The sequence below is a fragment of the Amblyomma maculatum genome, chromosome 11, assembly GCF_055883805.1.
Source record: "Amblyomma maculatum isolate TAMU_Amacu chromosome 11, ASM5588380v1, whole genome shotgun sequence".
Taxonomy (NCBI): Eukaryota; Metazoa; Arthropoda; class Arachnida; order Ixodida; family Ixodidae; genus Amblyomma; species Amblyomma maculatum.
Window position 1 is genome coordinate 79645502 of NC_139354.1, and position 15864 is coordinate 79661365.

Consider the following 15864-nt stretch of genomic DNA (forward strand, 5'->3'; position numbering starts at 1 on the left):
GCCATCTTCAAGGCTGAAGTAGACGTTGCGAAGTCGGGCGGCGTCATCCCAGAGGTTGAAGGTAGCTACCCTTTCGTAGTGCTGCAACCAGTCGTCGACGTCTTCATAGGTGTCCCCGTGAAAGGTCTTTGGGACGCGGGGGTTCTGAATCGTCACGTAAGTAGGGGCCGCTCCAGGCATTGCGACGACGTCGTGGCTGTCGGTAGTCATAGCCGATGGGGAAAACTCAGGTGGTAGGCCTCGTTGCCTGCGGCTGGTGCGGTGAACAGGCGTTTCTTCGAATATATGACCAGCACTCCTGCTTAGCGGAGGGGTACGGGACATCAGACCTGACCTCCACCAGATTTGTCACGATATTGGCGACTAGGGCTAGGCTATCAGAGCCGGTGCAGGTGGAATTATAAGGTCCAAGCTTTAGGTACGTCCTTCTAGTCCGGAACCGATTCACTTCGTCCTCTTTCTCCGAGCGCCACTTCAACGTCTTTCGCTGCGAGCGCCCCCTGGCAATACACTCTAGTAGCGCTCGGAATTCGTGCTCATGGTTCGGTGCTGATGAAGCATTGCATGAGGCCAATTAGGGGCATCCAGCTAGCAGGCGTCGAGAGGGTGTTCGTAATGGTCAGGCTGGCGTCGCAAGCGGCGTCGTTAGGGTTTGCCGTTTCAGCTCTGTGCCCTAGTTCCTTGGGAGACAACGCTTTCTATGTTGGCGTTGTTGGCGTTGGCGACCCCACCCGGATGGGCGGCAGCAGCACTGGAGGCACCCCTGGCGTAGCAGGTGGCTGAGTCAGTCGTTGATACCCGGAACGGCAGGAAATAGCCAGCGTTGCTCTGTTCCAGCCGAAGTATCCCTGACCCGCCGGAACCACCACTTTTCTGTTCTATCCTCATGCCACGCTATCTCTCACGCTTTTATAATCTTGGCGTTAAAAGGATGACGGGACACGTCATCCTGGTCGTCTTCGTCACCGTCGTTTCTTTCTCTTACCCTCTCACCGAATCTTCTTTATTCTTGGTTTAGTACATCATCGTGTATTGTCATGATCGCCTTCTCCAAACGTTTTTAGGCCTTCCAGTCCATGTTGCCTATTACATGTGACACTTGCCTACATGGGAGCAACACTTGCCTACCCTAAGAATAGCGGGATTCATTAGTGAGAAATAATGCACATTTAACTTCTTGCAAACGAATTATAGAACGCCGGTGACCTTTGATGCGTTCAATTGAATTCTGGTTGTGGTAGACAAGGAGTGTGCCACGTACCGTCGCGACAGGTCTTGACGCTACAAGCCGGTTCATGCATAGATGATTCTGATCCAGCCAAGTGTCTGATCCAGGCGTCCATGGGGCGCCTTTCATTTCGTGCTTTCTCGAACGCAGCACCACACAGCAAACAGAAGCAGACCCAGATGTCTAGTAGGCGTTAGTACATATATTATGTTGAGGCAGAAAAGGAAAGAAAAATAAAGAGTAGGTGTTAGTACAGCGGGAATCAGCGGCATTTAAAATTGATTTAAAGGATACAAAAATGACAGTATCTGTCACAATTCTCCGCGGTCTCATGTACCACGCCGTAAAAGGAGGTAGGTTGGAGAAAAAGAAGAGATGGAGATGGAGGTGCCTTATCGGAGGGTTACGATCCACCGCCTTATAACGGCTTTCATCTCATCGCACTTAAGTGGTCCAAAGTGCCCTCTAGAATTTTTGATTTCAGCTTGCGGCCAAGCATTTCTGATGTTTCCAGCACAGGAAAAGCAGCTTATTTGTACTTAATTATGGGCTTTATAACTTTCCCAGCATTTTTTACGAAATGAGGAAAACAAAGGCTCAGGTTTAGACATGTTCGAACCTGGCACATCTGGATATTACTTAGAGAGGTATCTAGTTCTTTGACAATGGAATCGGTGAATGAGGCAGGTCATCTAAGGCTGGTGCCCACCATAGTTCGATGCCAGGGAGCTGCAAAAGTTGGATTGTGGGGGCAGCAAAAAATGATGAGCTCCTTGATATCTCAGATATTCTTAAGATGCTGACTTTGGATGCTTTAGTAGCACCCGCTCAATCTAGAATGTTCATTCAGATCAACACATGATCTTGATACCAGCTTGCCGTGTGGTGATCCCTGGAGCTAGCCAGTATCACAACGTAAGAAAGCTGTAATTAAAATTTTTTTGTTTAGCGTTATATCTCTTTTAAAAGCGTTTAGCGATGAGAATGGCCATATGCTATACGAAGAAAAGAGAGCACAGGGAAATTAATACCTGTAAAACACATAAAGAATGACAGGAGGCTCCTAAAAGCGAGATAACCATTTATTCGTGTTAGTTGAGCTTCGAACAGCAACCAGCGAGAAACTGGTATCAAAATCATCTTCTTCAGGGGCACTTGGTGAGTGAAAGGTGGCGCCACTACAAGTTGTCTCAACTTAACCACATTCCCTTTTCAAGCTAACATGACGCATTCTCGGCTTGGTATGTATGCATCTGTGTTACCACTCCCAATCACAGAAATAAATTCGATTTCGCGATACTAACAAGAAATTGCTCACAACAAATAATGAGATTTATTATATAAAGAGTACTGCATAATTAACTGCTGTAGCCGCATGCTAGCGGACAATGTCCGGCGCCGCACATTCTACCTCCGCAGCATTGATCAGAATACACGCAGTTATGAGTCCCTGGCTGCCTCCACTTGTCGCTTGGACACACGCACACTTCGTCCCCCGGCGAACAAGGCCTTCTTTTTTTAATGTCTGGACATATGTTCTCCGGATATTCATTTCCCGTGCATTTGACCTTGACCTCGTTCTTTGAGCAAGCGGACGCCTGCAGAGCCCAAAATACAATCATTACTGCCTTTCAGAACACGTCAGCCGCTATTGGTCAAGCGTGCTCCCATTATTAAAGAACATTTCAGTTGCAGCAAGTTCCTATATTAAAATTTGAAACGAATAACGCTTCACGGCTCTGTTTTACAGTCAACAAACCAAGAGTATAAACCGTTTTCTTAAATCTTTGATTTATAAAATGATTTTTTTTTGCTTACATGCCAGGCACCATTTAATTCTTTGCTGCTTTCAACAACTCTCAGCAAGCATGGGGAGTTATTACTTTATTACCTTCTGTACCTTCCGTGTGGTACAACAAGTTTACATTAATCTCGCCATTTCAGTCGATACAAATCTGCCTCTTTGTAGGGGAGGTAAGGCTTATCAAGCGGCCGTAATGACTGCTTTTTCTTGCAGCCCTGAGTTTCTTTGTAAAGGAGGCTGGAAATAAATCGATTGAATAATTGATTAATTTATTGAATACGTTGCAGTTATCCTATGAAGAAAGCTTAGGATATTTGTTTTTTTTTTCGCTAAGTGTTGCACAGGCGGGATGCATATTTCTCTGTGAAGTGCAGCAAGCGCCCAGATGTTTTTGGAATGATTGCATGTGTTGCCGCGTTGTTCCAGGTTCTACTCGTACCTTTGGCCATTATACCGAGATGTTTCTTCACAGAGTTTAAATTCAAAGCTGCCTAAAGCAGAGGATATACATAGTTCGACGGCCGCCCAGCACGCTTTCTGTTCTCGCCGCCACCCATTCGATTGGTTATTAGCGGGTGCAAGTTAACCATAAAGAGGTCATTTAAGCACAACGGCTGTCTCCTCATTCGCTACCTTTTGTCATTCTACCCACCACTTGGAAATATAATAAAAAATCATTCTAAATTGACCTGCCCAATAACGACGTAATGCCTAAGCATTATATTGCGGTAGTCTCCAAAATACAAACTATAAATCATGAGCCCTGCCGTGGTGGTGCAGTGGTTAGGACTCTCACTGCTGTGTCTAATGATGCGGGATCGAATCCGGCTGTGACGGGTGCTTTTTATAGAAGGCGATGTCCTGTGCGATGTCAGTACACAATAAGTACCGCAGGTGGTCTAAATTGTTGGAGCCCTCCACTACGGCGGCGCTTATAGCCTCAGTCGATTTGAGACGTTAAACCGCAAAAACCGATTCGAGCTGCTAATAATGAGAAGAGTTTTTTTTATATATCACGTAAAGTTTCCTTCAACGCTGCATAAGATCCCTGTTCCGTGGTCACAACAGTCGAATACCTTCAAGGCCTACAAGGCAATCCTCTTTATCGTCCCACTTTAATCCTCTTGTCCTTTTCCCCAGTGCAGGATAGCCAACGGAAAGGCTGTCTGGTTAGCATACCGGTCTTTCTTTCTCCTCTCAATGTATTTGTCTACCTATGTATCTAGCGAAATTTGTACTGAAACTTTTAAATGCAGCTTCGGCACGTTAAAGGAGAACTGCATCGGTGCTGAAGCTATCAAAATAATTTTATATTTGTACTATATAAACATTGTGCTTTATTTGTAACATGTTCATTGGTTTTATAATTGCTAATACCGCTGACCGATTTGCATAAATTTTCAAAAAGCCTGAACCCGGAATATACTGCGTAATTATTGAAGTTTTTAAATAAATGCATATTTCATTGCTACTGGAGCGTACGCTAATAAAAACAAATCGGACCTCAATGTTTTAAAGCGGTAGCCGCAGTACTTTAAATAATGTCATCTTGTAGATAGGAAAATAGAATGACAAGGAATATAAGCATACCTCACACGTATTGATATATCTGCATGCCATAAGAAAAAGGATGAATGCTACCCGATATTGTTTCATCTTGAGGTCTACCAGCCTGGAAATATAGATAGAAAATTTTATGCATTCAAATAGGAGATCTCTGTTCAGTTTTCTTGAATATTTTCAAAGAATGTCAAATGAAAACAAGGACAAAGTTATTTTCGTTCTTTAGACGGCCAAATAGTATGCCCCATTTGACATTTTTCAATTATTTCTCATACTTAAAGATTTATGTAGAGAGTGCAAAGTGAGCAGTCAATAAGAAAAAAAGGCGAGCTTTCTCCGTGATGTGACAAAAATGTGTGTTGGTTAGGGAGTTGGTGTAGCTGGGGCAGCCGGTTACATTTTAGGTTTTGTTCACAATGAGGTAATTACAAGATGCAGTTTTGTTGTGAACATGCTTCTGATTGCCTCTGGTATGACTAGATTTGAATAATGTCTGATTTGCAGCAGCAGACATCATAACTTTTTCAGTTGGTTTAAAAAAAAGGGCAAGCAGTTGCGAAGCGTTGTAGGTTGAATTAATCAGCTGCCCTTACAGCTTCGTAAAAACCAGTTTCTGCGCATTCTTTTGTACCGGGAACACCATATTGCTAATTTGAAACCAAATGGCATTTGCTATCCTTTGTCTAGGCGGTCATTTTAATGTGATATGATTCACATTGTTGCACGTGAATCCAAAAGACCAGATAGAATTCGCAGAGATATCAAAGCTAATCAATAAGCGCAAAGTGGCCGATATAAAGCCGTATACCATGAAGAAAACTTACCATGCTGTAAGGAACAGGGAAGCCGTAAATAATAATAATAATAATAATAATAATAATAATAATAATAATAATAATAATAATAATAATAATAATAATAATAATAATAATAATAATAATAATATTATTATTATTATTATTATTATTATTATTATTATTATTATTATTATTATTATTATTATTATTATTATTATTATTATTATTATTATTATTATTATTATTATTATTATTATTATTATTATTATTATTGGTTCAGAGTAAAGGAAAGACGCTGTATCTGTTACACTTGTCTCTGTGAACAACTGAATCGCGGTGTAAGAGAAGGGAGGAAGGTGGAAGAGAAAGTTTAAAGAGAGAAAGGGGAGCCGGAGTAGAGGGCTACGGAGTAATTTCGACTACCTGGCGGAGGTGGTAAAGGGTTGCAATTCCTAATCCTACAGCGCTGCGACGGCAGGTCAACGCAGTTTGCGGCCGGGGATATCTAGCCACCGAATTTTAAAAGCGCAGCTGTTTGGAGCCCGTTCCTGCGTTTCGCGTCGTCTTCGTCGTCGGCGTCGGCGTCGACCACCTCGGCCTCGTAACCAGCTCCGACCCCTTTTCATCCCTCCAGTTCGAGTCGGCGCCTCGGCAACCGGAACCTCGCAGCAAGTGGGGAGGGAGGTACACTAAGCGGCGAACGATGGGGGCGAGCCCGCGCAGCAACCGGAGAACACGAGGAAAGGAAAGGGGGAGAGGGGGTCGCCAGAGGCAGCGCTAGCAGCGACTGACTGATGCCGCTACCGCCGCTAGCGCGTCAAGACAAGCTGACTGCATCGGACACCCTTGCCACCATGCAGAAAGAGGAGGGGGTCCCCCTCTTCCTATGTGGCAGCGAGGGGGCTCTCCGGTTGCAGAAACGCGGGCTCGCTGTCACCGCATTACGGTGCATGCATCCCGTTCTCACTCGCTTTCCTCGCTAGCGGCGGCAGCGGCATCAATTTGTGGCTGCTGTGTGTTTGTCGCGGAATGTTCCTACGGGCCCACGAGCTGCTTCCCGCAACCTACCGATAAATCAATTGCTCTCTTCTTTTCTCCGACCACAAAGCTTCTTTCATGACAGCCAGGAACTGTTAGTGGAGTGTTTCTGATGAAATACTTGTGAAAAATTAAAATAAAGTGTTCTGTAATTGTACAAACGTGTCTTGCTATAAATCTTCGACTCAATCTATCGAAAACGTGAAGGAGCTGATAAGCTGCGCTCAAATTTTGCATTAGGAAGTATCGTCAGTTAAGTTCAGTCAATCAGTCGTGCCCGACTCTTCGTGAACCTATGGACCATGTCACGCCACGCTTTCCGGTCCCTCACTATCTTCCTAACATCACATAACTTCATCTGCAGTGCCTCGAGGATGCCATCTAACCATCACGTTCGCTGCCTACCCCTTCTCCGGTGACCCCCAACCTTTCCCAACATCAAATCTTTCTCCAGCGACTCCTCTCTTCTCATCAGATGACCAAAGTAGCTGAGTTTTAACTTTAGAATTTGACCCTCCAAAGAGCAGTCAGGGTTTATGGTCGACAATATCGAATGATTTGATCTTCTAGCAGTCCAAGGAACTCTCAATAGTCTTCGCCAGCACCACAATTCAAACGCGTCAATTCTTCGGCGGTCAGCCTTTTTCACAGTCCAACTCTCACATCCATACATCACAACTGGAAAGACCTTAGCACGAGTTATACGGATCTTGGTTGGCAGACTAATGTCTCTGCTCTTTACTAGGTGGTCAAGGCTAACAATTGCTCTCTTTCCTAGACGCAGGCGTTTCCTAATTTCATGGCTGCAGTCTCCTTCCGAGGTAATCTTGGAGCCCAAGAAGAGGAAATCTGTCACAGCTTCCACGCCTTGTCCATTGATGCTCCAGGACTTGATAGGACAAGATGCCATGATCTCTGTCTTTTTAATGTTCAGTTTAAGCCCAAACTTCTCACTCTCTTCGTGTACGCGCATCAGAAGTCTCTTGAGTTCCACTTCACTTTCTGCCATTAAAGTGGTATCATCCGCATATCCAAGGTTTTTGATAAGTTTTCCAGCAATCTTCACTCCATCTGAAGACTCGTCCACACCGGCCTTCCTCATGATGCACTCTGCATATAGGTTAAATAGGCAGGGCGACAGTATACAGCCTTGCCTCCCTCCTTTCTCAATCAGAAACCGATCAGTAAGACCATGCCCAGTTCTGACTGTGGCCTCTTGTCCTTCATACAGGTTCCTGAGGAGACAGATGAGGTGAATTGGAACTCCCATCTCTTGGATAGCTTGGCACAATCTGCTGTGATCTACGCAGTCAAACGCTTTCGCATAATCAATAAAGCAGAAGTAGATGGGTTTCTAGAACTCTCTTGCTTTTTTTCATGATCCAGCGAAGTTTGGCAATTTGGTCTCTAGTTCCTCTGCCCTTGCGAAACCCAGCTTGCACGTCCGGAAGCTCCCGATCCACATACTGCTGCAGCCTACCTTGGAGGATTTTCATCATCACCTTGCTAGAATGCGAAATAAGCGCAATCGTGCGGTAGTTGGAACAATCTTTGGCACTGCCTTTCTTTGGAATGGGGATGTAAACTGACCTCCTCTAATCCTGTGGCCACTGCAGTGTTGTCCAAATTTTTTGACATAATGTAGTCGGAATGTTAACAGCATCATGGTTGAGGTTTTGAAGCAACTCGGCTGGAATGCCATCAATTCCGCTAGCTTTGTTCTTAGCAAGGCTGGCTAAGGCCCATTCAACTTCACTCTTCAGGATGCCCGGCTCGAGATCAGTAATCACAACCGTCTTATGTTGGGTTTGCACATTCGGGTCCTTGTACAGTTCTTCTGTGTATTCCTGCCACCTCTTCTTTATCTCTGAGGCTTCATTGAGGTCCTTGCCTCGTTTGTCCTTTATCACGCCCAGCTTAGCACAGAAGCTTCCTTTGATATCTTTGATTGTCTTATACAGAGGTCTTGTGTTCCTTAAGGGGCTGTTGTCCTCAACTGCTTGGCACTGTATGTTCAGGAAGGCATTCTTATCTCTCCTTGCTATTTTCTGAAAATCCGCATTGAGAACCTTGTATCTTTCTATTTCCCCCATAACTTTTGCCATCCTCCTTTCCTCAGCTATTTGCAAAGCCTCTTCAGATAACCAGTTTTCTTTCTTGCATTTCTTTTGCTTTGGAACTACCTTAGTAGCCACTTCTTGTATTATATCACGAACATCAGTCCACATCTCTTCGGGCTCTCTGTCTTCTAGATCTAATTCTTGAAATCGATTCCTCACTTCCACAGCATATTCTAATGGAATTTGACTCCGATCATACCTGAAAGGCCTTCTAGTTTTCTGCGTTTTTCTCAATCGAAGCTTAATTTTGGCAACAAGAAGCTGATGATCGGTGCTACAATCGGCCCCAGGCCTTGTTTTTACTGCTTGTATAGCGCTTCTCCATCTCTGCCGGCAAAGAATATAATCGATCTGATTCCTGTACAGACCGTCCGGTGGAATCCATGTGTACAGGCACCTCTTGTGCTGTTGAAAATGAGTATTCGCTATGGTAAGGTTGTTTTCTTGACAAAACTCTACTAGCCTCTGCCAGCTTCATTTGGCTCGCCAAGACTTAACTTGCCTGTACTTCCGGATATTTCTTCACTCCCGACCTTTAGCATTCCAGTCTCCTATGAGAAAAAGGACGTCTGATGATGGGGCGCGGTCTAAAAGGCATTGTAGGTCCGCATAAAATCTCTCAACGTCAGCTTCTTCAGCAGTAGTGGTCGGTGCATAGATTTGGATATCTGTTATGTTGAAAGGGTAACCTTGGATCCGAAGTGAAATCATTCGGTCGTTTTTGGGGTTGTATCTTGGCACTGCATTGCCCATTCTTCTGTTTACTGTGAAAGCGACCCCATTCCTTCTCTTAGATTCGTGCTCACAATAAAAGACAAAGTGGTCGCCGGAGTTAAATTCTCCCATTCCGGTCCACTTGATCTCGCTGATACACAAGATATCAATGTCCAATCTGTCCATTTCTCGCTTGACGGCATCCAGTTTACCTTGCGTCAGAGATCTTACAATTTATGTTGCTATGTGATATATCACCTTGCAACATCGGATTTTCCGGTCGCTTCCCGACACATCCACAACTGAACGTCCTTTTGGCTTAGCCCAGCCGCTTCATTCGTCCTGGAGCTACTAGGAATCGCCCTTTGTTCATCCCCAGTCACATGTGGGACGCCTTCCAACCTCGGGGCTCATCTGCCGTGCCCTATCTTTATTGGTATTGTGACTGGCCATAGGGTTTTCTTGGCAGGAAATACTGGAGTGGGTTGCAATTACCTTCTCCAGTGAATCACATTTTGTCAGAACTTTCTGCCGTGACCTGTCTATCTTGGGTGGCCCTACACAGCAGAGCTCACGACTTCATCGAGTTTCGCAAGCCCCTCCGCCACGACAAGGCAGTGATCCATGAAGGGGAGGAAGTAACGTAATCGTGGGCAATTTTTATCTGTTCTAGGCCGTCATTGCATGCGCCACCGCTTATGTGGTGTACGAAGGCTGTTGTAGCGGCGCGCATCTTTCTTTGCTTCTTCTTTTTCTTTCTTCTCTATTTTCTCTTCTGTGCGCACGAAGCAGCGGAGGTGGCTCAGCTACAGAGCCAGTAGCAAGCCCGTGCATTTTCGTTTCCGTCTTCCTACAGCACACGCACGCCTCTTCGTTTCGCCTCCATCAAAACGCAGTCGCCACGGTCTGGATCAAACCCGGGTGCTCTGGCACAATAGTTGGGCGTGTTACCACTGCACCGCCGCGGCGGGAAGCCTTAAATCGGTGAAAGAGAAATTGGGCATCGGCGAAAATTCGATCTGAGTGCTAAGTACGAAACGGGCAATGTCATTAAGAATAGGGACAAGACAGTAAAAGTAGCCAAAAAGTTCTGTAATGATGTCTGCAGTAGCCAAAGTAGTCAAGACAACAATGAATTGGAAGTAGGAAAAGCAGTCAGATGTTCCGCCAGTGACGAAAGACGAGTTTGAGAATGGGTCAGGTAACTGTAAATTTATTGAACGACGGCGGGCATATCGTGCTAGGAAAACTGGCCACCCTGTATACGCATGCGTGGTGTCATCGACGGATCGACGGTACCGGCAACTACAGAAGAATGCAAACATTATCTTAATTCATAAAAAAGTGGAACCTGTGGACATGATAATTTACAGAGCAATCAGCCTACGCTCTGTTAGGTATAAAATATTTACTGAAGTAATAGCTGACAGAACCAAGACACCCTTACACTTCAATCAAGCAAACGCTCAAGCAGGTTTTTGCAAAGGTATTTTAAGCTACTCTACCATCGATCATATCCGTACCATCAACCAGGTGATAAAAAATACTCGGAATATAACCAGCACTTATCACAGCATTCCCTGATAACGAAAAAGCATGCACTCAGTTGAGGCCACGGCGCTCATGCAGCCATTGCGAAATCAGTGTGTTTTGAAGCCGCAAATGAAAGTACTGGAAGATAGATACATACATTGGCCGCAGAGCAAACATAGTTCTCCATTATTAAGGTAACAAAATGCCAAAAAATAAAGGTGTTAGTCAAGGAGACACGATCTCCCTAGTACTATTTACAGCTTGCTTAGGTGATGTATTCAGAGACTTAGAATGGGAGAAATTAGGGAGAAGGGTAGATGGAGAATACCTCAGTAATATGTGATTTTATGATGACATGGCCTTCCTAAGTAACTGGGAGTGAATTGCAATGAATTATTGATGACCCAGACAGGACAAGTAGAAAGGTAGGCTTGAAAATCAATATGCAGAAGACTATGATAGTGTTCAAGAGCTTCGGGAAGGAACAGCCGTTTACATTAGGTAGCGAAGCCCTGGAAGTAGTAGGCGAATATGTCTTCTTAGGACAAGTAGTAACCGCAGATCCGGACCATGAGAGGGAAAAACATGGAGAATAAGCTTGGGATGAAGCACATTTGGCAAGCATTTGAAGAATATGACTAGCAGCTTACCATATCGCTCAAGAGGGAAGTATACAACAGCTGCCTCTTACCTGTACTTACCTATTGGGCAGAAATGTGGAGGCTAACGAAAGGAGTTCTATTTAAGTTGTGGGCAACGCAGAGGATTATGAACGAAAAAATGATAGGCGTAACGTTAAAAGATAGGAAGCGTGCAGAGTGGGTCAGAGAAATATTTCAAGTTACTGACATTGTAGTGGAAATAAGGAAGAAATGGGCATGGCCAGGACATGTAGTGCGAAGAGAGGATAACCGATGGTCGTTTAGGGTAACAAACTAAATTCCAAGGGAAGAAAAGAGTAGCAGGGGGCGGCAGAAAGTTAGGTCGGCGGAGGAGGTTAAGAAGTTAAAGGGTCAAGTGGACGCAGCTAGCACAGGACAGAGTTAATTGGAGGAATATGGGAGGGGACTTCGCCCTGCAGTGGGTATAGTAATGCTGATGATCACTATTAACACTCAAGCTGCATCGAACGGAGTATCCAAAAGGGTATCTAAAATAAAAAGAGTTCTACACCAGAATATGAACGCTAAATTGTGTGTCCATACGCGCAAGTGTAACATTCTTTAGATTCATAGACAAAAATTCCGCGCTAAAGCACAGACGGACAGAGAAAAGGCTAAAAATGCAGCTGTCTTGTTCTAACTAGAGAAGTTATACTTTCTAAAAATACATATTCATGAATTTCTAAAACCTAGTGTGATGAGGTAGTAGCGGCCGAGCTGCGCGGAACACCTATATGTTCTCAACATTAACGTCACCGGTCATGTGTCATGCAGCTGCTCACACGTTAGGCAACTTGCCACCTTTGACCTTTACTTTTGATTTTTGGATGGTACACAGCTGTCATAAGTAATTTTGGCATGAGTTCCAACTTGACCTCGAAGCTGTTTGAACATCATCGAAAGCACGCGGTGATCTTGGCTTTATCTCGGCAGCTAAGCGACGCTTCAAAACTACCAATGTCCCCACGTGTAACGGCCATACCAGTGAACTGGCGTGGTGGTAGATGCGACAAGCATCAGACGGAAGCAGACAACAGCAGCACCCTGCCATTCATTCAGTGTGTGTTTTGGACTTCGCCCTCTTCTTCCCCTCAGATAGATACTAAGAAAGTACCGACTATAAGCTATCACTTAGTGTGGTCTGGTGCATTTCGTATCTTGCCTTGAGCCGGAGCATGCAGAGGATTACGATGTTTTCTCCCGTGCATTCTTTTTTTTAGAAAGCACGATGATATAAATTTATTTTACCTACACTAAACCCTGACCAAACCCCAGTGTGGGTATATCTCATATGTAGAGAGGCAAGAAGATTAAGAACGCCCAAGTTGTCTGACCTTTGGTAAATGTTTTGCATAAACGTTTCTGCAATAGCTTTTTTTTCCATGCCCCTGCAGTGTGTAAAACCTGGTTTTTGGTGGATTGAAGAAGCCCATAAGGGCTAACAATGGCTCGTATCACGTCTATTACAAGAAGCATCGCCATGCTAAACGAGCAGAAATGCAGTGTGCAAGTGTACCATAAAACATGAGATAATGGATAGAAAAGCAGTAGCTGAGCAAAGTAAATCCGGAGCTAGTTACGAAGCCGTTTTAGTTAAAGATATTCCGCACTTCTCAAACGTACCGTTCACTGTCTCACCTTCAGAATGCAAATCTATATGAGATGAAAGAGGCGACGCATATAGAGCGTTGATGCAATAAAACAACCTCATCAGAAACAACAAAGCTAAAGCCTCCCAGCAGTTACCGAATGCCACGTCTTATACCACTTAGAATATAATTATTAACAGTTCAGGTGCTTCATATATCAGCTAGCAGATACCGGGACTGTCAAACACATTTTCCTTCTATTTGGATATAATAAAATAACCACATACTACTGCTACTACTACTCAAGGTGAATCCGAAATGACTGCGCTGAGGACATATCTTTTTCTTTGAAGGAGCGCACGACGCAGGCGGAAATCATCTAGGGAAAGGAATTAGATCGCGAAAAATACTTATCCTCCTAAGGAAGGTAAAGTTATAAAATTGAGTGGACGCTTGGACACCTTGGGCAGATGGGACCAATCTGGTTCACGTTTAAGTTAATTCGCATACAGATGTTGGAAATGGCGGCTACTTCAATTGTCTACATCTTGCACGCAGCTCAGTGTATACATATGTGCTTCCGTTCTCTTTTGGAGAAAGAAGAAAGTTTCGGCTCTCGGCAATCCTGTGTTTTTCATTCAGAACCTATCTTGAGCCAGACATTTTGAATGTGCTTAATATCCGCCTTAAGTGAGCGCATTGTATTCCGCATCCTAGCAATTATGAAAACATAAGGCGAATACAAGCAGAAATTTAGGCAATCTGAAAATTTCGCGACAAGGACATACTTTAAAGACTTGTTAAGAAATGCATTTTTTATAGGAGGGTGAATACAGACGCCCTCTTGTACTTCTGCACGTAGATATAAAGCGGTCCCTCTTGTACTTCTGCACGTAGATATATAGCGGCCAAAAGTTTTCGCCTTGAATTATCGCCAGCCCTATATTCAGTTGTGCCCCAAACCTGCCAGCATCATGGACACACCAACAAGAGACAGAGCCCCGAAAAACGTGAAGTTTCAAAATAGGTAAATGTAGACATCAAAAGATGTTACCTGCTTTTCTGCGGCGTTGATTTCAGATTGAATTTCATATTTTTGCAAGCGGCATATGAAGGGCAACCAGAATCCCTTGGCTGCACCTGTTTAGTATTTAGACATTCCTTTCTATCCTTCCATACGGTCGCAGTGACGTAAAAGTAGCAGTCATATATATTCGTTAGTTCGCATCACGGTACCAAGAAAAAAATTGTTAAGCACCTAATTTGACAAACGGTATGTGCCGAGAACCCCTGGCTGCTTAATGCAAAAGACCGACACAATGGATTTTTCTTTTGTACAATCAACCTCGAGACAATAAAATGCAGTTTATCTTTTCAACATGTTGCCCTAATGTCTCAAAATTCTTCAGACATTTTACAGCACTAGTTTCACATTTTTCAGGCGGTAATTTTTAATGGCTCATGCTCGCGGATTCTTTCAGTATGTCCGTCTGTCTATCCATAATGCTTTCGTTACTTGCCATTACGTTTGGCAGCAGCTGCCGATTCGCGCCTCACCTCTCATATGGGAGGGTAACACTAGAAGCAGCGTTCCAAGTCCCTTGCATTGACGTTGTCCCTAGGTCACGCAGGCACGTACACACGGCTCGGTTAAGGCAGGGCTTTATACGTTGGCTGGCAGCTTACGCTATCGCGTCGTCGCAAAGGTGTGAGTGAAAACAAAGAGGAAGAAGTGCCGTGGGTATTACCTTCCGGCCGATTTCTGCAACTCACTTCGAGGATGAACGCATTTCAAGAAACGAGCGTCTAGACTCTTTTCTCGATGTCACAAGTACTACATACTTAAAGCGGATATCGAGAACAGCATAAGAATCTCGGCAAGAAGAAAGGAGCATGGAGGCCGGTGAAGGTGGGAACCTTTCTGAACCCAGCCGCACTGAGTATGTTACCTGGCTTAAACGGCGACAAAAGTAGGAGCTGTGGAAAATTACCTGCCCTGGGCTTGCCCCTGTTCCTTCTGCATGGGTCCAATAGCGGCTTGCTCGGGCAAATGCGAAGCACATTCCTGCAGCCAGTCCGCAAGGGTCCTTTGTCAGATACTTAAGGACAATCCAACCTAAACGTGGGCTCTTTATGGGAAAGCCCTCATAGATCCGAAATGAGACCACCCTCATAAAATCTTTGTGGGACCAACATCGGCCGTAGTGGGGCGAAAAAAATGGACTTGCCCACATGCTGCCCCAATCGGCCCTTGTAGGTTACTGAGGCAGATATAGCTAAACCGCTGTAGATCCCCCTAGGATGTAATGGGGCTGGAAGGCGGGCGTGCCCACAAGGTACCGAAATTGGTCTCTTGTGGGAAATTTGAAGGCACGTGCTACTGCAGGTGGGCTCCAGGTTCAAAAGCCACACCCACCTGAATATTGAGGCTTTCCACAACAAAATTGCTTTATATCCCACATGGGTCGTAATGGGGCTGGAAGGCGGGCTCGCCCGCATGATATCAAAATCGGTCCCTTGTGGAGAATTTGAAGGCACGTGCAGCAGCAAGTGGGCTTTAGGTTCAAAAACAACATCCAGCCCAATTGGGGCTGCCCACACAAAACCGCTGTAGGTCCCACATCGGCCGCAATGGGGCTAGAAGGCGTGTGTACAATTGTGTAATGATTCTTTCCAACCTTTATTTGTATTAGACGTTGCCCTATATTACTATTATAGATGATTTCTATAACAGTTGTTCCATGTTTAGTTGGCAAGAAATATTACGTGGCTTTAGTTCTCGCGCTCATGCAAATTGCGCTGAGACTAAAACATAC

General features: G+C 44.6%; 1 long non-coding RNA gene across 1 annotated transcript; it reads right to left on the reverse strand.

The window, feature by feature from the left end:
• Positions 1–2781: 2781 nt before the first annotated feature.
• LOC146174237 (uncharacterized) lies at positions 2782–14220 on the reverse strand. The gene is made up of 3 exons (XR_014702130.1): positions 14103–14220; positions 4623–4704; positions 2782–2826 (listed from the first exon to the last, which is right to left on the reverse strand). It is a non-coding gene; the product is annotated as an uncharacterized LOC146174237 (long non-coding RNA).
• Between the last annotated feature and the right edge of the window lie 1644 nt (positions 14221–15864).